At 38.6% G+C, this 27,028-nt stretch overlaps 1 protein-coding gene across 3 annotated transcripts in view; it reads left to right on the top strand.

The window, feature by feature from the left end:
- The first annotated feature begins 953 nt into the window (after positions 1-953).
- The window catches only part of kcnj16a (potassium inwardly rectifying channel subfamily J member 16a), a 29,667-nt gene continuing 3,592 nt past the window's right edge, over positions 954-27,028 (top strand). Inside the window, exons 1-2 of one of the 3 annotated variants that reach the window (XM_066704420.1) lie at positions 954-1,097; positions 2,775-2,824. The gene's annotated coding sequence lies outside the window, so the exon portion shown is untranslated. Of the gene's footprint in view, positions 1,098-2,774; positions 2,825-15,286; positions 15,423-27,028 lie in introns of those variants that run through there. The other 2 variants (XM_066704419.1, XM_066704418.1) reach the window with 2 other exon arrangements.

The following is a 27,028-nucleotide window of genomic DNA, read 5'->3' as shown; positions in this document are numbered from 1 at the left end:
TAGTTATTGAACCTTTAGCGCTGCAAGAACATTTACACGAGAAAACAAAAACTTGTCGAAGGATAGAAAAACAATGGCTTTGAACAGTCTCCAAATTAAGACCAGTGGAATTGCGTCTTTAACCCGATGATGCTTCAGCACATACTATACATACATGTTAATATGCACGCTCATGACACCAATGCAGTGCTTTAAATGTTATATAACATACTGGTTTAAAGATACAAACTGCCTTTGTTTCATCAAAGACCACTTGGCACATATTCCTTCTCAGCCAACAATCTACTTCTGTCACCCATGATTTAGAACAATTCAAAAGAATGTGCTCTAATCATATTACAGGCAACAGTGATTGTATTACCGTATTTAAGTAAAACAAAAATCAAAATCGCCACAAAACCCCAAACCGCATTTTATACAAAATATACTCTAAAGCCAATTAACTGAGAATTTATTTTTGTTACATTTTTGGTGCTCAAGTATTTGATTGTTTTCCACTCCAGGTTTTATAAAAAATTATTTGTTTTACAATTCATGAAAGGAATTTCATGCTTCAAAAGCCTGAATGATCACCTGCAAAGTGTATTCTAATCATGTAATACGGGAATGGCGGGTTCAACAATGTACATTGCTTAGAATAAAAGTAGTATAGTGACTTAATTATGGGTTTCAAATGGTGTTCTATGATTATTTCACTTTAAATCTGGCTTGATGGGAAACTGGAGTCTAATTGTTCGATCTAGATTTACCTTTCTCACAAGGAAGTCAAAGAAAACAAGCAGGTATTTCTCACCAGTATCAGATCCTCACATGCAAATTCTCAGAGAGCCTTTTAAATATTAAATCTGCATTATCTAACTGCACCAGGAAGAAAACAGGCACAGTAGGCTGTTAGACTTTGACACTTGCCCCTAATCCAGTCAGCTGTCAAACCAACCCAGACCAGAGTCGGGCCTATCCTTCAATTATAAAAATACGCTATTCTCTCCCCAACTTTGTTGCTTTGCTTCCAGCTCTTCCCACACATCCCTGCTGCGCTGTACCATCATGACACACGGTCAGGGCTGAAGTTCACCTTCCCTTTCTCTCACGCTGAAGTAAGTAGACTCTTATATATTTATTTAAGATTACAATAGTGTATCAATTTTATATATGCTTGCATATGAAAACAGACATGTTTTAATTAAGTTCTTAATCAAATACATTTCAGCTGCAGCTGCAATGAACTCTTGATCAAAGGATAGCTCCTGCAGCGGTTACACAGGCTTAGTGAAATACGAATAAACAACATTAGCTCGATTGTGTCCACAGAACCACAGGTTTAGGTTTCTGGCTTATAAATAACTATTTAATAGAAGCAGTTGAGCAAGTCCAATGCTCTTAAGCCAACCCAAACTAACTTGGACTTCAGTGAAACTATGAATGTTAATGAAGATCTTTTATCTCCTCAAATGTACGAGAGAAAGAAAATCCTTTCAGGAGTTTTATTTTTTCCTTGGAAACACTTTCCAACCCCTGGGTAAAAGAAACACAGCATTCATTGCAATATTGTTCGTGTTCATTGTGGGATTTCTTTATTGGGAATCTTCAAAGACTTTTGTTAGTCGAGGAAACTGAAAGCCCAACCAATGCATCCAACTCAAGCAAAAAGTCTTCCAAACTGCACAGATATACTAAGTGAACCAAACTATTGGCATCTTCAGAACGGATAGGAGCTGAACATTTTAATTGGGACCATTTCCATAAACAGGATTTTTTTAAAACCACTCTTAGAAAATAGTAGTCTGACAGTATATGTTTTGGGAGCTTTCACATACCATAAAATACAGGCAAAATAAATCTGAAGGAAATTAATACTTACTAAACACCACTTGTTTCTTTAAAAATCTAACAAATTAAAGAACACATAATAATAGGGGTGTATGTTGTTTAAGGGGTGTAATGTCAACTAATGGATAATAAACAAAACACTGTAAGAGAGACTAGCAGGTACTACAAATAAAATGTTTCACTAGCCATGACAGCCTACTGCCATTGGTTCAAATGGGTCACAGTTGAATGAAACTCATTTACTTTACAATATAACAGGCAGGTACTGGTAGCCTTTATAATGGATGCTAACATATGAAGAGCTCAAGAAGCTCAATTCTCACAAGTGAAGAGTCAAACTGAGATGAGGAGGCTCACACTGATCCAATAGTAGACCAGCACAATTATAGCAATGAAGCTGGGTGTGAGAGTCTTCAAAGAAGTGAATTATGCATCCATGTTAAAGTTATACAGATTAATAAGTACAAAACAAGATCCTACACAAGCCTCTTTGAGGTGGGCTGGCTGAGAAAGTATATATATACTTTTTTATAGAGGCACATTAGAAAACTGTTTATAGGCTGGCTACCCCACAGCAGGCACTAGGTGCTAATAGACTTGGTAAACTACATTGAGTTGAGGGAATGTTAATTGGGGGTACTTAAATTTTATTGTTATAAACTCCAGGGGGGTCAACCACAAAAGAAAGTGTTTACAAAGCTTTAAAAGCCTAAAACATATGATTAGAGCCCAATTATTTTAAGAGTCTAATTAAATTTTTACAGTTCCGACTTTGTGGAGTGTGCATTGCAGTAATCTGAGACTAACCTTTAGGCTTTGCGTTTTTCTGCGCTCACATATATATATAGAAAGGTCACCATATGTAGTAGTGTAAATAGTTTGCTGCTTTGCTAATTAAGTCATGTTCCATATGACGCGTTATTACATTTATGCTTTGTTTACAGAATTACATCACTGGAAATCACTCCTCCGCATCTGATGAGGAGATACTGAGGTGCTTGGTCTTCTGCGACTTTTCCCACACGTCTAAAATACGACAATAATTTAAATCAATCAATCAAAATCACCAGACAGACAAGGGCCCTGTTTTAGATGGTATGAAATTAAATGTATCCAATTTAATTCTTCTTCACGATTCAAGTAAAAGCTAACTCACATATCTATCTTAAAATGACTGTGCTATCAGACAACTGTAAAAGGACCATGTCGCATGGTCTGTGCTTTGATAGCATAGTGATTTCACTTCACTTTGTACTACGATGTTTCTGAAATGATTTTTGGATATGGAAATCCAAGTCAACATCAACAATATGTAAGTTTGTTTGTCTGGTTAGGCAATATCCCAAAGGACACAGGTGGTGGAAAAGAAGGTTGTATTCTTCTTCCAAAGATTAGGTGTATGTCCCAGTGCATTGTACACAAGAGAGTAGAAACCGAGACCTAGTTTGTGTTTTGTACCTACACCAACTGCCCTCTCTGTTGGTTGTTCCCATCATGATGTTTACCTCATCGTTTGTGTTCAGTCTAGGAGATCATTCCTCACAGTAAGAGACAATGGCTAAAAGACAATGAATGGGGTTGGCCTGGTTGAGCCATTTGTATATGGTTACATGACACCTGTTTGGCTGATGACATGTTTCTTCTTCTAGAAGTCAAAAAAGCATTTGGATACCAAACTAAAGAAAGTATAATCAATAAGAGGTCATAACTAATAAACCGGTACGAAACGGTGTACATTTCAAGAAGTATAATACAGTGAGGGAAAAAAGTATTTGATCCCCTGCTGATTTTGTACGTTTGCCCACTGACAAAGAAATGATCAGTCTATAATTTTAATGGTAGGTGTATTTTAACAGTGGGAGACAGAATAACAACAAAAAAATCCAGAAAAACACATTAAAAAAAAGTAATAAATTGATTTGCATGTTAATGTGGGAAATAAGTATTTGACCCCTTTGACTTGGTACTTGGTGGCAAAACCCTTGTTGGCAATCACAGAGGTCAGACGTTTCTTGTAGTTGGCCACCAGGTTTGCACACATCTCAGGAGGGATTTTGTCCCACTCCTCTTTGCAGATCCTCTCCAAGTCATTAAGGTTTCGAGGCTGACGTTTGGCAACTCGAACCTTCAGCTCCCTCCACAGATTTTCTATGGGATTAAGGTCTGGAGACTGGCTAGGCCACTCCAGGACCTTAATGTGCTTCTTCTTGAGCCACTCCTTTATTGCCTTGGCTGTGTGTTTTGGGTCATTGTCATGCTGGAATAACCATCCACGACCCATTTTCAATGCCCTGGCTGAGGGAAGGAGGTTCTCACCCAAGATTTGACGGTACATGGCCTCGTCCATCGTCCCTTTAATGTGGTGCAGTTGTCCTGTCCCCTTAGCAGAAAAACACCCCCAAAGCATAATGTTAATTATGTGGAGATCTTGCATGGAGCCCCAGACCGAGGGAGACTGACAGTTATTTTGTGTTTCTTCCATTTGCGAATAATCGCACCAACTGTTGTCACCTTCTCACCAAGCTGCTTGGCGATGGTCTTGTAGCCCAATCCAGCCTTGTGTAGGTCTACAATCTTGTCCCTGACATCCTTGGACAGCTCTTTGGTCTTGGCCATGGTGGAGAGTTTGGAATCTGATTGATTGATTGCTTCTGTGGACAGGTGTGTTTTATACAGGTAACGAGCTGAGATTAGGAGCAGTCCCTTTAAGAGAGTGCTCCTAATCTCAGCTCGTTAACTGTATAAAAGACACCTGGGAGCCAGAAATCTTGCTGATTGATAGGGGATCAAATACTTATTTCACTCATTAACATGCAAATCAATTTATTACTTTTTTGAAATGTGTTTTTCTGGATTTTTTTGTTGTTATTCTGTTTCTCACTGTTAAAATACACCTACCATTAAAATTATAGACTGATCATTTCTTTGTCAGTGGGCAAACGTACAAAATCAGCAGGGGATCAAATACTTTTTTCCCTCACTGTATTTTGTCCCACCATCACGAAGAAATTGTTTGAATTTCAAAAAATTACTTTTAAACGTATATTGTAACCGCCTATTGTATGCATTAACATTTCTGTCTTGATACTCTCAGCAGACTATGTTTTGTAAACTGGGGTTTACTGTGGGGGATAAAGGGAAAAATGGAAATTAATTTTAATTTTCATGTTCCTGTATGTTTTGTGCTCAGTATGTTTATAATATGTGACAGTAATCAATAACTGAACAAACCATGTCACAATACAGAGTCCAAGTACATGGAGTTAATTTACCAGACGCTACTGTGGTATGGCAGAGTATCCATATTATACCGTATCATGTTTACCAAAACAGTGCAAGATATTAGTCAATGGAAGGAAAAGTTGGAAGGTTAACTATTTACCATGAAAGAAAAGTTGAGCGTAGTTTGTCATTTTCTTAGACAATTATTTACTTTTCATAGAACTGCCAGTAACCTCTCTGAGGGCATAAGGCATACATGTTTAAATTACTTGACAAAAAAAGAAAGAGAAAAGAAAGAAAAGAAAAGAAAAAAACTCAGATGGAAAAGCAAGTTGAGAGCCAAGTGGTCAGGTCTCGATTGGGCCAGAATAAAGTAGCTGTTTCCCCTCTAACTGCTCTGGTAAATTAATGTTACTTTGGCGCTTCATGAGGTTTGACATAAGAGTTTATGAAAGCCTCTGAGTGTGGCTGAGCCGCCGCTCGTCCGCGATTGTCTTAGAGATCAAAACGTCTTGAATGAGCAGGATGAGCAGTTTTAAGTAGTGGTTACACTGAAGTGTTGGGTGTTCTCTGCCTCCCTCTTTTGTCAGGGCTTCAGTTAATTGGATTTCAGAAAGGCACTTCATCCTTCAGTCCTCTAAACAGGAATCAAAACTTGCTACCGAGTACTACCTACTTCCTGTGTACTGCTGCAACTCAACCATTACAATCTACTTATTTTTGCCAAATAAACATAGAAAAAACTTTGGCATATTTGGTAGAGTGGGTTCTTGCTTTGAATAATGCCTTTCACAGCATTATTCTACAGTGACATTATACAGAACAGCATGTGAACATTTCTCTGATGAATTCTGCTCTCTTTATGAACCAGGGAGGGCTTTCTCTCACACCGCGTGCCTGTCAAGCACTACAGTGCTGGTAAAAGTGGTATTGCCAGCATACCCAGCTGTATTTAAACAGTACTAATGCTGACATCTGAAACTGTGAAGGATCGTTAACAGGTGATGCAGCAAACATCAAGAAAGGCATTTGGGACTATCTAGGCAGAAGATTACACAGTATTATCCATCAAATGTTCCTGTACTTGGGAGTCTTGCGGTCATAATTGCCTTTTGCAAATACAATCAGGAGAGATCAGATATTCACAGACTTTATATAGGAGTGCAAAGAAATTGAAAATAAATTGAAAACAAACTGCCAAAATAGTGTGTGTGTGGGGGGGGGGGGGAGAGAAACCCAGTCCTTAGAGAGCATCTTTGTCCCCTGTATAGAAAATGCACCACATAGTTTAATTTGAGATTTTTAACGCAGAGGTCATTCTAGGTTTTATGATGTGAGTTTTCCTGCCGAACCATATGGCGTTCTCATCGTGGAATGAAAAAAACACAAAAAAACTCATTGCTTCCTTTCACTGGAGTGTGTGTAAAAGGAACAGCATGAGCCTGCGTGTCAATTATCCCACTGGCTGCAGAGCATAACGAACTCCAGAAACAGGGGTCTGGCACTTCAAGGCAGGGGACGGCAGATAGAGAGAGAGAGTAGAGGGGCAGGTTAGCCGAGCAGTACAGACGCAGAAACAGGCTGACAGAGTGACAACGTGACAAAGGACTGAGGGTCATAGTGTCAGTGCTGGCTGGGTGACAGGCAAGTTAGAAAGGATGCAATAAACCAATGAAAATAAGTAAACGGACATAAAAAGTACAGGGTTAATTAGAGTTATTAAAAGGGTTAATAAGCATTGCATGTATGCATCTTTCTACTATTTATCTCACACACAATACAAAGAGAACCACCATCTCACTAAAATAGGGTTAATTACTCTAACTGGCCAATGGTTTTCTTGCATGTCCGAGGCGAGTGTACGCACATAAACTCTTAACCCACTTTTTGAAAGCAGCAAAATCTCTGTTGCTCCATAAAATAGAAGATTAAAAGAGTCTGTTAAAGCATACTTGGGTTGATGACTGACTCACTTTGAACATCTCACACAAAAAAGACTCGTACCAAATATTTCTATTGGCAAATAACATCCCTCTGGTGAAAACAGCCAGAACAAAACAAAGCAAACATCAGAGAAGACTGATGTTTAGAAATTAGAAATATCTATTCTCGGATGTTATAATTCACCTACTATATTTGTGTCACGGAAATAGAATGCAGGCATTACATAAACATTCAACATTTTGAGAATGACAAAAAGCCCCTCTGATCTAGGATGAAATAAAAGTTCAACACAGAGAATTTTAGAAAACAAACTTGGAATCTCTCTGGTTCCTCACGTCTGGCCCCCCAGGGAAACAAATGACCAACTCTTGATTAATTTGCTTGTATTTTCATATTGAAATATATTGTCACTTGTCTCAATAGACATTAGGAGAAGCTGGCAGAAATTACATTGTTGTCTGTTATATCTGTTTACAAGAACAGCCAGTTCATTATAGACTTCACTCGTTATAAATGAGCCGCAAAAAAAACATCTCTAGTTTATTAGTCTAACAGCAGAAATGCCTCAGTGAAAACCAAATGAGTGTAAAGGGAATTTCCCTCTCAGTCTAAACAGAACAACAAACAAATGTGAAATCGTGCTGCTGAAATTAAGTTCTTAAAAGACAAAAGAAAATCCTAAAGCCCTGTTTTAATGAGGCTATTAGAGACGGCAAATTAAATGAGTCACTGTGCTTGACTGTTGAATAGGCACGTGGAGGAGTGGGTTATCAGTGGGATGTAAACTCCTAAGAAAGCTGTTTATTCCCTCTCCAGTCTAATATACTCGCTCATGACAATACTCCAGAAGCCCAATTGATGAGGTTCTTTGATTAATAATCTCCTATACAAACACATTAGCAAGAGTAGGCGCTTTTGGACTCAACAGTAAAGTAGACTGAAGAATCTGCAGTAAGGACCAAAATATGTAAAAATTAGTGGCAAACCGTGAGAGGGGCAAGGGATAAAATCTATATAATTGCAAACACTTAAATTTATGATTTTAGAAAATATGCATATCTATACTATCTTGCTTCATGTAACAAAAACATGTATTGATGTTCGAGCAGATTCTTGAAGATGCAGGTGCAAGAATACAACCACACCTTACCTGTTGCAAATCCTGCTGTTTGGTCGTCAGATTTTCTCAAACCTTTGCAACACAAACACTTGTAGATTAAGTATTTGATCTACAAGTGAAATAAATCAAACAAAGGGAATAAAAGCCTTTTTGACACATATGCAGACTTCATACTTTTTCTCCATTAAACATTTTGACCACACCGAAACTTAGAAATGGCAATAAAGTGATCCCTGGAATCGTACATGCCTCCAGGTACCTTCAATCCCCATTGCCAGAGATCTGCCTTTAATCCTGAAGCTTGTGAATTTTAGTGGGTCTATTTTATTGGGAACAAAGTCTCCTGGTGTTCTTGGATATCACACCGTTTTCACTGTCTTACATAGTCAACATTTAAACCCCCCCCCTGCTAGCAAGACAAGAATTTTGTCTTAAGCCTTCCTATTGAGTTGCAACAAAGGAAATAACACAAGTAAACCTTTGCTTTGTAACCCAATATGAAATTCTTTTCACTTCACTATTCTTAGAAAAGGTGTATCGTTTATATTACTTTGTTTTTCTTTCCTTTTTTAGCCTAAAATTTTATTGCCTGGCTCTCACTCTTTAAATCTCAGACCAAGGCTAGATGCAGAATCATATGCCATTTCATTTTTTCTTTGTGCTTTCTTGCTTACCTTTCAAAGGAAAAAATAATAATAAAAAAAAATAAACCACCCAAAAAATAATATCCAAACTTTTCTAGAGACCATAGAAAGTCATCCAGTAAGAGAATAAATTACCTTCAGATTAGGTGATCTTTTTAGCATCCAGTTACCCTGGATGGTCTATAGAACATCATTTACAGGGATCTTCAGAAGAATGATTATATTTCTGAGTCACGTGACCATTTTAAAGTAAGCCACTCGATGTGTGGACCCATTAGAAATCTCTTGTCCACTCGTCCGTGGATATCCTCCCTCTCAAACAAGCTGTACGCTGTCTAAAACACCATCCTACCTCATTAAATGTCAACTCATAAACATACACAGAGACAGCATAAGATTTCATTTTAATTTCCCTTTGCGAGTCTGGAAGGAGAATCTCATTTAAGTCTTCCCTGTCCTATATATGTCCTCAGAGCTCTCTGCAGATTATGTAACACACCTGTGAAGGAAGCAGGTTGCATTGCATGTTGTGTTCAGCTCATCGACCCTCTACTGCGTACAGATGTAATCTATGGATGCCCCTTTGCACCCTTTGATTATAAATTTAAACCCGATGAGCTTACACAGCGCATCTCTGACTTCACTCTGCTTTATATAATGCTAATGCACGCTGCAGCTTCCCTGTGCTGTCGCAGCAGGTGAGATGGGCAAGATGTTTGTTTAAGATCGCTAGGCTTCCAGAAAATATGTTTAATGTAATGGTGGGTAGGGATGCAAAGAAATACTGGTTCTCTTAGTTATGCATTTGCAAGAAACATCATCTTTCATAGTAACAATTCATACTGGACCAGGAATCTCTGTAATCATGTTTTCGACTAGAATCACACCTGTTATGTCTGTCTCCCAAAACATAGTTACTGAATAAAATTTAGCAGGTGTAGAAATGGCATTGGGATGACAAACATTGCAGGCCAGTAAGTCTGTACTAATACATTTTTTAATCTCAGAAGCGAAAGGATTAAATACAGCCATTTAAAGAACTGGGCCGAACAGGTCATATACAGGATGACCGTGGCTTTCTCTACCTGTTTTTTCTAAGAACCGTAACAAAGGGTAGCTCTAACAACACCCTGGTCAAAGGTATTCATTCACCCTTTGCTGCAGTTCTGGGAACAATATCATTGCCCTTGACTTTCCTGGCAACATAGACTAAGCCTAATAGTAGGACTGAGGCAAACCAATGGAAGAGACTAAATTACTGTATATAATCGTATACAAGACAAGAAATGTATTATTATTATTAATATTATTATTATTAATATTATTATTATTATTATTTATCCAGGGTAACTTACAAAATATAAGTGCAATACAAAGTACAAAAATACAGTGCAGTTCAAGGCATAAAACATATTCCAAATTCCAATTTACATAATACAGTGCAATTCAAACATAATACATTTTACAAATTCCAATTTACTCAAGTGTATACAATATATGAGGTCTTACATCCTGGATTGTAAAAGCTGAGTGCAGACAAGATGTTAGGTCACAGTCAAGGGCCAAGGGAAAGGGAGCATACAAGTAACTAGTACTAGTACTAGTAACGCAAAGCAAGTAGTATGATAAAACGTTGTATAAGTGCTATCTTACAGGAGAGTAAATGACTAAATTAAAAGTACTGTCTGAAAAGATGTGTCTTGATTAAGCGCCGGAAGGAGGTCAAGGACTCTGCTGTTTTGACTTCAGTGGGAAGGTCGTTCCACCACTTAGGGTCCAGGGATGAGAAGGAACAGCTCTGGAGGAAGGGGAGTGGAGAGGAGGCAGGGTTAGTGTTCTGGCACTGGAAGAGCAAGTGGTCTGGATCCTGGATCCTGGATCCTGATCCTGAGGAAGTCCATGAGATTTGTGTGTATTTGTCATTTATGTAGTTAATATATTTGACAGATGTCAAAAGCCACTGGACTAGCTCCAGTTGTGAAGATCAGGATCAACTATTTCATAGGAAAAAATAAATATATTCACATGCTGTATATCAACAATTTCAACAATATATTGCTGACAACACCCATACATATGGACAAGCGTTAGGCCGTTTGGAGCTTATGCAGCCAGAATTCCCCTTGCACGATAGCTCACTGCACTGAAATACTAAGTTTAATAGCTGCACTGAAATATGACCTGCAACAATACCACACACAGCCTACTAAACATTACTGAGTGACCGACCCGCCCGAAGAGCCGTGTGTGAGCAATGGGGCTTGCGGCATTCTGCACCTTTTCTGAGCAAAAAGGTTGCCTAAAAAAACTGTGCAGCACGGTGAAAAGTACACATACAGGTTTTAGGAATCTTTCAATCACTAAAACTGGCAAAGGTTTACCCAATCAAGAATTAATGCATTGCAGTGACACCATTGTATCAGACCCAAATAAATCAGTCTTGAAGAATCATAAAAAAATGTACCCATTTGCTTGAAGAGAGTCATATTTGATCAATGCATACTACCAGTGGCTGTGAAACCTGGTATGTAATGCAAAAACAGCACAGAAACTGGAAATGACACAAAGAACCATGGAAAACCTACAAAACAGAAAATCAATCAGATGGATCCAAGAACAACACTTTTATATCTATATCATATATCTATGAAAGAGTGAAAATTAAAATGGCCCTGGGCCCAACACACTGCCAGAGGAACAGACCATAGATGGACATAAATAAACTGTAGTATACACTCACCTAAAGGATTATTAGGAACACCACACTAATACTGTGTTTGACCCCCTTTCGCCTTCAGAACTGCCTTAATTCTACGTGGCATTGATTCAACAAGGTGCTGAAAGCATTCTTTAGAAATGTTGGCCCATATTGATAGGATAGCATCTTGCAGTTGATGGAGATTTGTGGGATGCACATCCAGGGCACGAAGCTCCCGTTCCACCACATCCCAAAGATGCTCTATTGGGTTGAGATCTGGTGACTGTGGGGGCCAGTTTAGTACAGTGAACTCATTGTCATGTTCACGAAACCAATTTGAAATGATTCGACCTTTGTGACATGGTGCATTATCCTGCTGGAAGTAGCCATCAGAGGATGGGTACATGGTGGTCATAAAGGGATGGACATAGTCAGAAACAATGCTCAGGTAGGCCGTGGCATTTAAACGATGCCCAATTGGCACTAAGGGGCCTAAAGTGTGCCAAGAAAACATCCCCCACACCATTACACCACCACCACCAGCCTGCACAGTGGTAACAAGGCATGATGGATCCATGTTCTCATTCTGTTTACGCCAAATTCTGACTCTACCATCTGAATGTCTCAACAGAAATCGAGACTCATCAGACCAGGCAACATTTTTCCAGTCTTCAACTGTCCAATTTTGGTGAGCTTGTGCAAATTGTAGCCTCTTTTTCCTATTTGTAGTGGAGATGAGTGGTACCCGGTGGGGTCTTCTGCTGTTGTAGCCCATCCGCCTCAAGGTTGTACGTGTTGTGGCTTCACAAATGCTTTGCTGCGTACCTCGGTTGTAACGAGTGGTTATTTCAGTCAAAGTTGCTCTTCTATCAGCTTGAATCAGTCGGCCCATTCTCCTCTGACCTCTAGCATCAACAAGGCATTTTCGCCCACAGGACTGCCGCATACTGGATGTTTTTCCCTTTTCACACCATTCTTTGTAAACCCTAGAAATGGTTGTGCGTGAAAATCCCAGTAACTGAGCAGATTGTGAAATACTCAGACCGGCCCGTCTGGCACCAACAACCATGCCACGCTCAAAATTGCTTAAATCACCTTTCTTTCCCATTCAGACATTCAGTTTGGAGTTCAGGAGATTGTCTTGACCAGGACCACACCCCTAAATGCATTGAAGCAACTGCCATGTGATTGGTTGGTTAGATAATTGCATTAATGAGAAATTGAACAGGTGTTCCTAATAATCCTTTAGGTGAGTGTAGATCCGAAGAGATTAAAAAAGACCTAGAAGAAGACAACCTAAAAGATGGGATCAGCTTGTGTGACCTGGAAAAGTGATGCTGTACATTAAAATAAGTTAACACATCTTGGGGAGGACTTCATCCAGCAGTTGTTCCCTTAGCTTGAGGCCTCAGAACATATAGTCCTTAAAGATTACGTATTTTCCCTATATTCAAACAATCACATAAAACAGTTGCCATAGAAACACACTATCTCAGGTGGCCAACAAGAAGGACACTTCAGAGTGTTACATTTCTATCAAGTTAAAGACAAGAACATTTCAGGCCCCATAAATACAGACTCCAGCACAGAGTGGAGGACACATCTAAATGACGTTCATGAACAGATCAGCTGAGAGTGAGATCAACTTAAACAGACTCCTTCTTTTTCCAATTCTCTCTCGTTCTTCAATGATCAGAAAGCAACTGTGGTCCTGTGTGAATTTAAAGGGTGAAGTAACATCAAAGTAAGGAAGTCCCAAGATAAGCATAACAACACATCCCTATTCATTCAGATAATACAGTAAACTCATTACATTTAAAACTGCACTTTTTGTATAAAACATTTTTATATATATATGTGATCATGAGACGTATAATTCTCATCATGGAAATGGCATTAATGAGGTACAAAATTATTTATAAAACATAACAGGAAATTCTAAGATTATATTCTCATACAGTAAGAAGGCTTCCAATATTCATCTTTTATAACATCTTGAGTAAAGCAAAGCTGTCAATGGATAATCAATGGATAATGTGAAACCAATTTGACTGTAAAATGTGAAGGATTGCTATTATATGCCTTCTGTGATATATATATATATCGGGGGAAAAAAATGATATAGTACAAACAAAAAGATTGATAGGTTCTGGATTAAATTAAACTATTATATGGTCACAGTAAAGGGTTCTGTGTATATATTTATGTTATATATATGTAATAGAGTATATATAGTACTCTATATATATAGAGTATATATAAATATAATAATATATGTACAGTGGCTCTCAAAAGAATTCACTCCCTTGGACTTTTCCACATTTAACATGAAATCAGAATGGATTTAAGGAGTTTCTGCAACTGATCAAAAAATAAAACGTCCATAATGTCAAAGTGAAAAATATAGAAAAAGAGAAAGGCCACATAAAAGATAAAAGATGGAGAGATAATAAACATTGCAGGCATGAGGTGGAAAACAGAAGCTAAAAATAAAAAAAAGTGGAAATCTCTTATATCTCGTTTGCTGTTTTGAAGGCAAAGGGTGGCCACACCAAATATGGATTTGATGTAGATTTTTCTTCTGTTCACTCACTTTGCATTTTATTAATTGATAAATATAATCTATTAGCAAGCTTTCTTACTTTACAGCTTTTTTTCACACCTGCCTAAAACTTTTGGACAGTACTGTATATATCTATCGTGTGGGGAGTAGTTCAAGATGGTAGTTATATACAGAAGAAGCACTCCCCACCTTCCCGTATTTGACTCCAGAGCATGGAAAAATCAGCTGATATGGCTAAACACACCTGCAGCTTGTCAAGCAGTCGCACATAAGGGCACCACAGCGGCATCTTCACTGCAGGGTGCGAATTTAAGCGTTTGTGGGTGTGTGTTTGTGTGTGTAAGAGTGAGAATGAGTGTGAGACATGAAGACTGGTCATTGACTGCCCCGTTTTGCCAAACTGTTTGTTTTGAGACCACGGGACGTCATAGAAAGCTAATGACAGAAAGCTGTGCCCCCTTGTTTTGATCAGGGGGTCCTGAGCACAGCTAGTGATCCTCAGACAGTATTAGTGAGTACCCAGACCTGGAAGAGGGGTTAATTTAATTGTACAGGCTGGTATATTATGTGCCCCTCCCTGACTCTCTGCTACATGAAGAGTGATGTCTGAAACACCTAGCCATGATCCCTGGACACACACGTCCTTCACAATATGGGAGCGAGAGAGAGAGAGAGAGAGAGAGAGAGAGAGAGAGAGAGAGAGAGAGAGAGAGAGAGATAACTGTATGTTTCCCCCCAGAGGATAATGAACATAAAAAAGGTTACTAGAGAATAAAAGTTCAATAACTAGCTGGGACTGTACCTGTAGAACTCATATGACATCTAAATGTGCCTTGAGAAAGCTGCAATTAAACTGCATAATATATTGTCAGCGGTCAACCTACGCCCCCCCTGCTCTCAGTCCCCACACCAGCACTGTTGGCTCAGACCCAACAGGTCACTGCTTTGATTCCATCCTGAGAGATTATGTGGATTAGGAGCTATAGTTTTATTTATACCCTGCGAGTGTCTAAACTCTGTGATGGAAGAGTCTTGCAGCTGCAGGCCCAGCAGGAGTGGACTCTACGTCAGCCCACAGGGTATGAGAGACACCACTACCTGTGTGGGATGACAAGGTATGCAGGTAGTGTTTGTTGACAAAGTACTGTACCAGTAGGAGTTTGGAAAACTCACTGAAGCAAAGCCGCCCGAGTTCCCGTTACATTCGAAACCACCACCCTCCAAGCAATTACAAGCAATTGCTACCAACGCCCTAGAGGTGGTGTCAATATTTAACTCGTATAGCCAACAGCAGCTCAATCACTCTCACCTAGACTGCTCTCCGGTCCAGTAGGCCGTCCGCTGCATCCCAGAGATTAAATCCTCCCTTCCGTTCTTGCAAGACTACAAGACGGTGTCCAGGTATGAAACCGTTACCCGTCTCCCTCTCTAGGGGATTCTTTGGAAGTTGTGATCAGTGGTGTTTTTTTATGTATGTAAACCTGTCCTAATCTGCTCCAGCTACATCCAGTAATAATGATGACAAAACAATAGAAAGTAAACGTCCATTTCGTGGTGGTTGGATAGAACAGGAAATGCCTTGCAAGTTTAGCATTATCACTCAGTCTGCAGTCAAAGATGGTTTTGATTTATTTGGGCAGTGTACAATACTGAGGAAGGAAAACAGTCCTAACTAAAATGTTGTCCAGCATATTTATATGAGTATTTAGATATACATACATAAACATATTTTACAGATTTCAAAACGGTAGCTGAAATAAAAGGTTAACATGAGGCACAAGAATCAGGAACTTAGTGTTTGTCTTCAGCACAGATATTGACAATGGCAAACTTGAGCCGACTCTTTTTGGGGGCGGGGGTGCAAAACATAGGCAGCTTTACAATAGACATGAAATGAGATCATGGTGTCAGTTATCTTCTGACAATAGAGATAATAGCTCGAACAGGCTGGTTTATATACATATACTTTTGACAGCATTTAAGTAGTGTTGAACAATGACAGAACAAGGGAAGAATACATTATGACCGTTTTGATTTATTTTGAAATTATTCTGACATAATAAAGTCTGATGTTCTGTCTTATAATAATTAAAGACAATAATTTAGCAACTTTTCACAACCTGTATTTATAATTCTTTCTATGATGTCTAATAATTTAAGACAAGGGATGTTGCTCTAAATATCACTCAAGGTGGTCATGGACTTAGTTGTCAGATGTGGTTTCACTTATTGAGTATAATATGGTGGTCAACTGGAGTCTGTTAAGTAAATCAACTTTCAATCAGAGATGCCAATTCCTAGAAGATGTCTGTTTGCAAAGTGCAGAGAACCCTAATGCAGTATTAGAGATGGATTTCAGACTCTAAATAGAAGTTGAGCCTCATTTTCCACTGTGGGAAAACTGCCCTTCTAATTAATTTACTCTGGAGTGGGCAGGCTGCCCATCATATGCCCACAATCAGAAATAAGGAGCGGTTAATTTCTCAAGGTGGAAAATTAGTTCCACCTGTACAACCAGGGCTTGGGCATCAATGTTGTTTGGAGGAAAACAAGAGTTTGATTTGTTAAGAGTTGATCAAAATGTTACCATATTGGGATAGTTTTATTAAGGAACCAAATAGGGCTGCCTTAACTAACATTATTTTGACCATTTTAATTCTGATGGATTGTGATCTCCCTTCTGAAGGAAACCCAGTCTGCCCCACAATTCTGAAACAGCTGTCCCATGCTTATCTATAAAAATGCAATGGAGATGAGTTTACCAGACTAAGGCCTAGCCTAAATCTAAACATGTAAATCGCAAAGTACAAATCTGTACCTGATTTATTAACGGTTTAATTTATTGTTAGAAGCTAGTTTCTACTACTTATAAATCAAAATGTGAGACCTAAGGTTGCTGGTGGAAAAGGTGTTGGTGAGAACAGTAGGGGGTGCTCACCCTGTGGTCTGTATGGATCCCAAGGCCCCAGTACTGGGATGGGCACACTGTGCCGTTCTTTGGATGTAGGGGTGTTACCTCGGTGTCCTGGCCAAATTTCCAACTATGGCCCTAATTTAGGGTCTCCTAAATAATTGTCCATCAAAATATAAACAATTGGCATTAATCTCCCTCTGCTCCCCTGTGGTGAGCAGACTGCCATTGCATCATCCAGGTGGGTGCTATAGATTGGTGGTGGTGGAGGTGGGACCCCATAACATGTACAGCACTTTGGGTCTCTAAATAAAGTGCTATAGAAGTGTAATGATTATAAAGTTCTGATGTGGTCTCACCCCAAGCTTCATTCTGAATTCAGCAGACTTTGCAATTGTGACTTTGAACCTGTGTGAATGAATATATGACGATTCCATCCCACACATTTACAGACGCTCCTCCATATCTATGGGGTTGTGCAAATATGACACAGGAGACACATTCACAAACTGTACCAGTGTGTAGTCAGTCAGTGAAATCACATTATTTGGATTCATCAGTGTACAGGACTGCCGTTCGACCATTGACGGATCAACAGTTGTGACCCAGAGGCCACTGTCATACATTCATAGACATGACAGGTATCAAGAATAAGACTCTTCTGAACCTCATACTAGCCTCAAAAAGCCACCTGAAAACCATTAGTTGCAAAGATACCAACCCCTATTAGGGCAGCAGTGTGCCGCTGTCTATGACGTTACTACTGCAGATCAAGCAGAAAATACGATGTTTTATAAATATAGGTTTATTGATTTTACAAACAATGCCTGCAGAAGTAAAAAAGTTCTGTGTAGATTGCAGACCAAATGGCAAATTAGAATTAGATTAAGATCTTATGTGCTATGAATGAAAGAGGTATATTTGTAATCTATCTTTTGAAGAGCTAATCTGAAATTCAATCTTTATTCATCAGAGGAAATATATTTTCAAATTAAATTCCCTGAAATTACATGTAAATGCTTGACTTTGAACTGCACTGTTTTGTAGATTTCTGTAAATTTTTCGCTTCACCTTTGTATGATTATTAGATTTCTCTCTTTACAAAAATGCATGATTGAACAATGATATTGCAAGATAACATTTCCTATTCGTGGTACGACACATTCTTGCACAGAATAACTTACATAAATGATTGTTTTCCAGCCACGGGCACACAGTAATGTCTCCATTACAACATTCCATAACAGCTGTTTTACAACACTGAAACAGGCAGCATTCCCTGCGACCATTACGGCTGTGGCAAAATATTAGCCATGTTAAAATCGCGAAATGCACTTCAAGCTTTGCTGTAGTGTCTGGAGAAGATGAAGGTCATTTCAAGAGTAGCCACGGGCTATAAATGGGTCAGTTGTTTAGGAGCTGGTTCCACTCAACCAAAATGTAAGAGTTGCAGAAAGATATTTGCATTCAATGGAATATATATATATATATATATATATATATATATATATATATATATATATATATATAAGATTAGTCAGGAACTATAATGTGATAACAAGGGTCCTAAGATGATTATGTTTGTTTGTTTGTTTGTTTGTTTGTTTTTTCAGAACAATTGCAGTATTGGTGTAGAGGTAGAAATTTATAATTTTGTCACATTACAAAGTTTGATTATTGTGATAAGGATTACAAGTTCCTTCACTTAATCTTAAATGTGGTGTAAACGCAGCAGCCGCAAATAGTCTATGTGCTGATTTGAAGCTTTATTGCATAAAAACAACACACAAAACCCAAGCACTACACAACAGAGTGATCAGACACCACTGCCACATTGGAAATGCACTCCGAAGTACAATACATTGAATCGTATTATTTATTTATTCCTAAACAGTAGTAAATTATGGTGAACATCTTTTCAACATAAATAAATTAGCAGTACTTGTACACAATGTCCCAGCTTTGATTAATGTTTCTCCTCTTCAGATTTTCCATGAAAACCCTTATTTTTGTCAACACTATCACATAATTCCAGTGTTTTTGCAATAGCAAGAGACACGGGCTGAATTATAGGGGATGAGGAGTCTTTAACACACAAGCACTGCATTTTGCCAACAAGTTTGACTGTCTCATGGAAAAACCCTCTTCCCATCTGAGACACTGAAGTGAGAGTGTGTGTACAGTTATCTATTGAGATAGGGTTTTATTTACATCAGCACTGCTTTGTAAACCGACTAAGTTCAAACCCAAACACCAGCACCATGCTGGGCTGTTACATAAAGCCCAAACTAGCAGTGAAAATATGGCAAATCAAACATCCTATCAGAGAACTAAGAATTGCAACCGAAAGAATATATGTATTATTCAAATATTACCACCACTGCTCCAGAGAATGCCAACACTAGTAAGATATAACTGCAAGTACAATCTATTATATTACATTTAAGCAGTATTCTACCTTACTCAAAGTTTTCATGTATATTTATGAAGTATAGTAATTGCAACATAATTAAAAAATCGACAAATGAAAGACAGAGGATCTACCATGTTTGAGTCAACACACTGAGGATACGGGGAAAAAAGTCCCAATTCCAACATGGTATGGACCAATAGAGAGGTTTGTCTCTTAATTTAACTACATAGCTTTCTATTAAAGGTCCTGCCAGTGCTACAATCAGGGGTAAAATACAGACTGCTCTTCCAGATAGAGTCCATCATATTAGCAACTTTTACAAATGTACAAATGTACAACTCACCAATTAATTGTTTGAATTGGCTAATGCACAGTACAATATGCTACAGTGTGTGTGTGTGTGTGTGTGTGTTAGCTAGATAAATAGTAAATTTCTCATTCCAGTATAAACTGCACAAAGTAATTTGTTTTATCTTTTGCAATAACAAGGGTCATTTAAGATAAATGCTGTACCAACAATTCAGCCTGAGGTGATTGCGCCACCTACGAATAATATTTTTATTTTTTGCATGGGTGTTTTCACATACACCATGATTTCGCCGTTATATTGGTTATTATTATTAATGCAGAAACTGAGTAACATTTGTTACTAGGTAGTTTTTTGTGATGTGTGCTTTTGTTCTATTTGAGTACCTACAAAAGTGAATGTTTTCATTTCACTTGGGACAAAACATGATAAGTCATAACATCCACAGGCAATATTTATGGTGCTGATACAACTCATTACTATTATTTGTAGGTGGTGTTGGGACAGTGTTTATCTTAAACACCACATTATTGCAAAAGAAAAAACAAATTACTTAGTGTAGATTGTACTAGACTAAGAAAGTTACCATTTACCTTGCAACACACAAGCACACATGCACACACACGCACACACTGTGTAACATACAGTACTGTGCATTAGCCAAATCATACAAACCAGCGTAGGTGGTAATGTGAAACTAATATCACAAAGATCAGTGCTTGTTTGTGCATTTTTTTTTTCTAAAAAGAACATGATTTGCTGCTGATTTAATATATTTGACATGTGACGACAGTGCCAGTTTCAGACAACACGCTGATATTTTGGAATCATGCCATATATGTATCACATACTTTGACATTTAGCATTAAACACATCAAACACCCCAATTAGCCAAGGTAATGGATAATTTGCAGAACGTGTCACCAACTGTGTTTTTCCCTGATGATCATCAATATCAATCTCTAAAAATACTTGTTTTGTCACTCCCAAACACAGTAAAGCCAAATAACTGCCCGAACAGATTTAAGAGACTACCAGGAACAGAATTTGTAAACTAAATCCACTTTCCTTTCTCCAAAGTAACTATTCTACAAGAAATCACCCTGCATAGAAAATAGACCACAATGGGCTTGTCAGAGACTAAATTAAATTTATATTTTTGTTGTTATTGACTACCTAAGATACATAAAGAGTCATAGTGAGTGTTTTATACTATAAACATACTTGTCTAAAGATATAATAGTATATCTGTAATGTTAAAAAACAGAAAAGAAAGCGCCAGCTGCTCAAGGACGGGCCTGAACTTTACAGAAGCCTGTGAAATAAGTATGTCTGATATTGATATTTGGTCTGATACAGAACACAAAGTTTTCAAATTAGAAAACAAAGGTCGGTTGTACTCTTTTTACATAACCATCCATCCATCCATCCATCCATTTTCAAAACCGCTTATCCTGGTGATCGGGTCGCAGGGAAGCCGGAGCCGATCCTGGCAGGCATAGGGCACAAGGCAGGAATACACCCAGGATGGGACGCCAGGCCATCACTGTTTTTACATAACCAATACTTACCATTTCCCAACAGAAAACAAAAAACATTACAAAACATTTTCAATTTCATAACTACAGCAAACGGGGACCTCGAAGATGTATTATTTTTGTTAGAATTGGCGTTAAGCTCCAGACTGTCGAAAGATTCTCTGTGGCTGAAATTGTAAAACCAGCCCCCTTAATCCCAGCTAATCTCCCCATATCTCTTGCCAGCATTTGATCAATATCGTGATTTTACAGGAAAGCTTAATTTTGTTAATTCTTCAGAAATACATTAATTGCAATTACATGCTGAGAGTGAGAGTGAGAGTGCTTCTCTTTCATTGTAATTCATTTCATTGAACGGGTTCATTTGAGTTGTAAGGTGAAGGATATAGCACAGGAAAAGCATATTGTCCATAGACTAATTCTATAGGGTTCGTATGTTAATCTATTAAAAAAAATAGAATCTGTTTGACTATGACTATGAGATGAGTAAGCACAGAGCTAAACTGTTCAAAGGGATAAATACTTAATTTAATGGGAACAAAAATTGAATTAAATGTATCATCATCCTCCTATCAATATAACTATTATTACTGCTGTTATTAATAGTGTTATCAACATCATCACCGTCTCCATCAAAAGGATTAATATCCTGCCGCTGGTCTTGTGCACCTGAACAACAAATACAATGTTGACAACATACATTTCTACTTTCCCGTAAATTTCATTCTGTTTTTTTTCTCAGCTACAAACAAAATCTTTAACCAGAAGGAAGTAAAGTAGTGACAACACACCAGCTCAGCAAGTCCAGTCGTGGTGATTCAGACAGTTTATTCTCAGGGAGAAATCCGCAAGATATTCACAGGTTTACCCCTGACACCAACTTCCTGTGCGATCACCTGATGAGGAAACAGCCCAAGTCTCCAAGGGATCTTTTCTATGAAGTCCATACAGAGGGGATTTCTATCCTGGCTGGCTGACAACATCTGGATTCATCCCATAAACGTGTTTGCTAGACTAGGCCAGTGATTTGTCAACCTTTACCCTTCTGGATAAGCAGCTGCCGGGTTTTATTGAGGCACTTTACTGTTTGTACGTGGGAGTCCATATAAATAGCACCAAGCCCCTATCTAGAACAATCAAGAAAATACCTGCTAAAACACAAATGTTCTTCTGCGCTGAAAAGTACTGTTAAAAAATAAATAAATTACAGACTTGTTTGGGACAAGTATCCAGTATCAATGAACACTCAAATAATCATATGGCCGTCTTACCACTAGGAAATGTCTTCACAAATTGCAGTTCAGTTTTAGTCATATACCCCAATCCCCACCTTCCCACATGCACACCAGCACCAAATCTGGCTCATGTCAGCGCCATTTCAGACATGCACTACTCCATTTCAATAAACAGTCTAATCGCTGGCGTAGCCCAGTCCGAGATATTGGCAAATCTTGTAAGATCTGTCAAGACCAAATCCAGTAACATTCCTATGGGTAGTGATCATTCCAACTGCGCTTTTAAGAGCTAAGAGCAGACTAACGTGGACCAACATTAAGGGCTGCTCCTGGGGTTTCTGTTCCACACTGTCTTGCTGAAGCCCCTTCTCTCCTGTCGATGCGATGTCTGTCATCATTGGTTACTATTAAAACACAGAGTGACTTTTGAACTCCACGTCTCGTGTGTTTTCTAAAGAACAAAGTACCTTGAGCTTTCTGGCCCGGGAAGCAGCGCAACCAATTAGCAGGAGCAAATATGGAAAAATAACCCCTCCCATCTACTTGAAGACTGAGTAGCTGGGCTGGAACAGCAAAGGAGCCAAAGAGAAGCAAAGCGTGCCAGGCATTATTTTTCGGTGATGTGATCACTTGTGTTTACAAGATAAAAAAAACTTCACAGAGCTCCTTAGTGTGAGGAGGACCAATGATGTAACTGTCTTTGAATTTTCATTCTGCTGGAAACACTTAATCATGCACACAATTAGAATGTCTTCACATTGAAACAGGTTGACCAAGAAAAAACAAAAAAAAAATATTCTGTAGGTTTATTATTCTGAGCCTCAGGCAGTTTATTCTCTTTCTTAGGTTGCTACAGGTTATCTACTGTGTTTGAGAGTTTCTCCACAATCTAATTTGACAGAGCGGCAGATATTTTCCATATTTAAAGCTAGATTTTTGATTATATTTTATAAAAGAACTCCAAACTCTTAGTAAAAGATGTGTTAGATGTTTAAAACTGATAAGAACAATGCATGGTTAAAGGTAATTTGTCCATAATCCATGCAGTACATAGTTGAATAGAGTACTGTGAATTAGCTGTACTTAAATTCACTAATCTTGCCATTTGAGTTACAAACACTTTACTTTATACAACCAAAGTATACACAAACAAACCAAGAAATTGGTTGATGATTACTAAACATGTTGGCACTGGTCACACTATCTAATTACCAACATTGGATGTGTTTTAATTATAATAGAGTAGCATGGTATAATAGTGGTGGCATGGTGGTTAGCGCTGCTGCTTCCCAGCTCTGGAGTCCTGGGTTCAGGATTTTGGGGTGGAGTTTGCATGTTCTCCCACTGTCCAAAAACATGTGGGTTAGGTTGATCAGTCACTCTAAATTGCCCTGTGTGTGTTGCCTTGTGATGGACTGGTGTCCTGTCCCGGGTGTATTCCTGCCTTGTGCCCTATGCCTGCTGGGATTGGCTCTGGCTTCCCTGCAACCCTCATCAACCCTTTTGAAGATGGATGGATGATAATAGAGTAGATAAAGAATAGAGGTTATACACTTCTCTTGTGGCCTTGAGCACAATCTGCCCAGAGGTCCACAGTTCTGCATCTTATGAATTACCACTGTCGCGATGATCTCTTCATTTGGACCTGAATATATTAGCCATACTAGTCTTAAAAAGGGCATCACTGATACAATCTCATGAAATGCTAGACTGTTCTAACGATTAACTTGACCTCAAGCAGCGTGATGGAGGTCCCCTGGTGTTTCTTTTCAGGCCATAGCAGCGTCTGTGCAGAGTATCCATGCACGGTCGCTTGACGTTGCTAAAGATAGCTGCAAGCAGCAGTTATTCAGCCTAGCAAGCATAGCATAGGAGAACACAAAAATATACAAGAGCTACATCAATCACTCTCAACATGTCAAAAGCAAAAGATTGCACAGGTGTTTATAAGTGAGGCAGGTTACATGACATTTTGGAGTACCACTGGGGGTTTTAGAAGCTTTGGAAGTAGAATAATAAATACATTAATTAATAATAATCATAACACAAACAACAGGGGTCCAGCATCTTTGGTGCCACCTAATAACTCTACAAAGAGAGCTATGGCAATCTTCTGCAACTGGTTTTTGTCTCCTGGCAACTGGCTTTTTATGATAAACCATATTGACACAGCACACAGAGGGAGCAGAAAAAGAAGCAAAATGGTAAACATTCCCAGATTTACATCTTAAAATAGATGTTAGAGCAAGAATAGTGCATCAGCTGATCAAGAAGACACGGGGAAAAAAAAAAAAGTTGAATATAGTAGGGCAAAAATACACAATGCAATCATTTTGCCTGATCAATCTGCCTGATCTCAAAGTTTTAAATGCAAATATAGAGAAATCCCTGTCCATCAGTAAAGACCGGTCCAGTGATTTTGAATAATCAGTAGCAGACCTGGGGTCAGGAATAATTATAGTTTTAATAAGCAACATTGTTAGTTGGACTTAGTTGGTTGGTGTTATTTTGTCCAAATATAATTGCAACTATGCTAGAGTAATTGCAGTAATTATTTACAATTACAATTATAAGTTAAGTTATATCTAAAATGTAGCCTAAATGGCCCCAGGCTGCAGAGCTCTCTCATTAATTAATTAATTAATTAATTAATTAATTAATTAATTAATCTATCCAATCATCCATTCTTTGGTCAAAACATCACAATCTAAATTTGGTGACATTCGAACAGCATTTTCAGATGTGAAACGAACACTTCTGAGTGATACGCAACACGAATGGGGCCTGACAGTACGCAAACACCCTTTCGGGTGCCACCACTTTTTAGAGAAGAGAAAAAGAGGCAAGGAATCATTCAGAAAGGTTTTGTTTTTGATTCACAGAGCTAGAATAAGTTCAGAAACAGACCCAAATATTTTGTTCCAAGAAATGCCGGGCTGGATTTTCCACTTCCGATTCCCTCAGCCCAGCTGGAAATATAGCTCCTATTGAGGCGCAGGCACACGCAATGCAAGGTCAGAAGTCACGAAGGAGTAAAATAAAAACATGAAACAGAAGTAATACGTCAAGTACAATTATAAGCATCCGTTCTTGACCCCGCTATGTTAAACAAGGCATTCCTTATCATTACAGGAGTGTGGAAAATAATGTGGAATGTGTCCACAGGCAGGCCAAGGGATGTGTGTGGAGTAGACTGATCCTGGCTCAGTGCAGTTGGGCCTGAAGTCGCAGCCTGTGTGTTCCTCCTCGTCAGCGAGGCCTACAAATGTTTTGCAAGTGTTATGTTTGTCATCCAAGTCTCTGATTCATTTACCAAGGAGTCATCACATGGAAGGATAGCAGGTTGCACAATGAGTTGGCCACGATCCAGGCTGTGGTTTTGTTTATGTGTGTCTGCGTGTGTGTGTGTGTGCGAGTATGTGTGTGTGTGTGTGTGTGTGTGTGTGTGTGTGTGTGTGTGTGTGTGCTTGTGTGTGCCGTCTCTGAAGACTTTGATGCTTAGATTCCAAGAAAGGGAATTTGCCCTTGTCAACTTCCCATAGATGTAAAAAAAAGTGGTTCAACATTGCTTCGCCCAATTTAGACTGTCGAATCCAGTTTTTAATACTCTGCATGACAGTTTAAAGAGAAATTCTATATTTTAAAACAATTTCTCACCCTAGGCTTGCTTATTAGAACTGAGAAGTAAGTGCTGGTGTGTGGCTGGGGTGACACACTAGGAGGTACTGGTTCACAGTCCGCTCAGCTCTGTGCAGCGCAGCCCTGCCTGTTTCATCTGAATCTCCAATACAATGCATGTGGAAGCTTCAACTGAATTACTTTGCAAGCTGTCATGTGAAAACAAAAAAGTAAAATAAGCTTTACCTGACTGTTCTTTTGTTGCTGTTAATAACATTGTTCATTTTAATATATTTAATGTAAGCATTCCCAAGATCTTATTTTCTAATAATATTAATGAAGAGTATCTTAGTCGTCTTTTTTTTTATTTTCTGGGCCGTTTTAACTCACAAATCCAATAATCACAAAATCTAAAATAATCTTAAATTCGATTTCCTTCTGGCTATTCTTAAAACATTTCTCTCTAATCTTCCACAAACAAAAAATTCTTATGCCGAATTAACAGGTTAACAACACTAATTAACACGGATTAAAAACGTATACTCTTTCAGACCTAGTTTACCCCCATTTTCTAAGCAATTATTGGATAACTGAATGAGAAAAGTGATAAAGAGCTAGGAGTATCTCAGTCTAAGACTATAACTTCCATCAAGAAATATGCACAGACAAATAATAGGTATTTCCTCAAACCCTAAGCAGCCTGACATGTAACATATCTTCCTGAAAAGCAAATAATTGCATCTCACAAGAACATATGATCTTTTGTAGCTCCTTCCAAAGTATGCCCTTTTCACCCTGAGCCAAGTGTGCATTTGTTGGTGACAGTGTGCCGTACTCGTGTCACAGCCCTGCTGTCACTTGCAGCTGTTTTGAGAGGTTCTCTGATGCTGCTCTGCAAGTGTCTATGACAGGAGCGACCTGCCCTACTCCTTACCCGATAGTGCTTTTGTAAATATTTGCCAGACGTCTCACTGTAATCCCTTTG

Source organism: Amia ocellicauda, chromosome 5 (assembly GCF_036373705.1).
Source record: "Amia ocellicauda isolate fAmiCal2 chromosome 5, fAmiCal2.hap1, whole genome shotgun sequence".
Classification (NCBI taxonomy): Eukaryota; Metazoa; Chordata; class Actinopteri; order Amiiformes; family Amiidae; genus Amia; species Amia ocellicauda.
The sequence above is the reverse complement of the archived record's forward strand: the minus strand, read 5'-3'. Positions and strand labels throughout refer to the sequence as shown.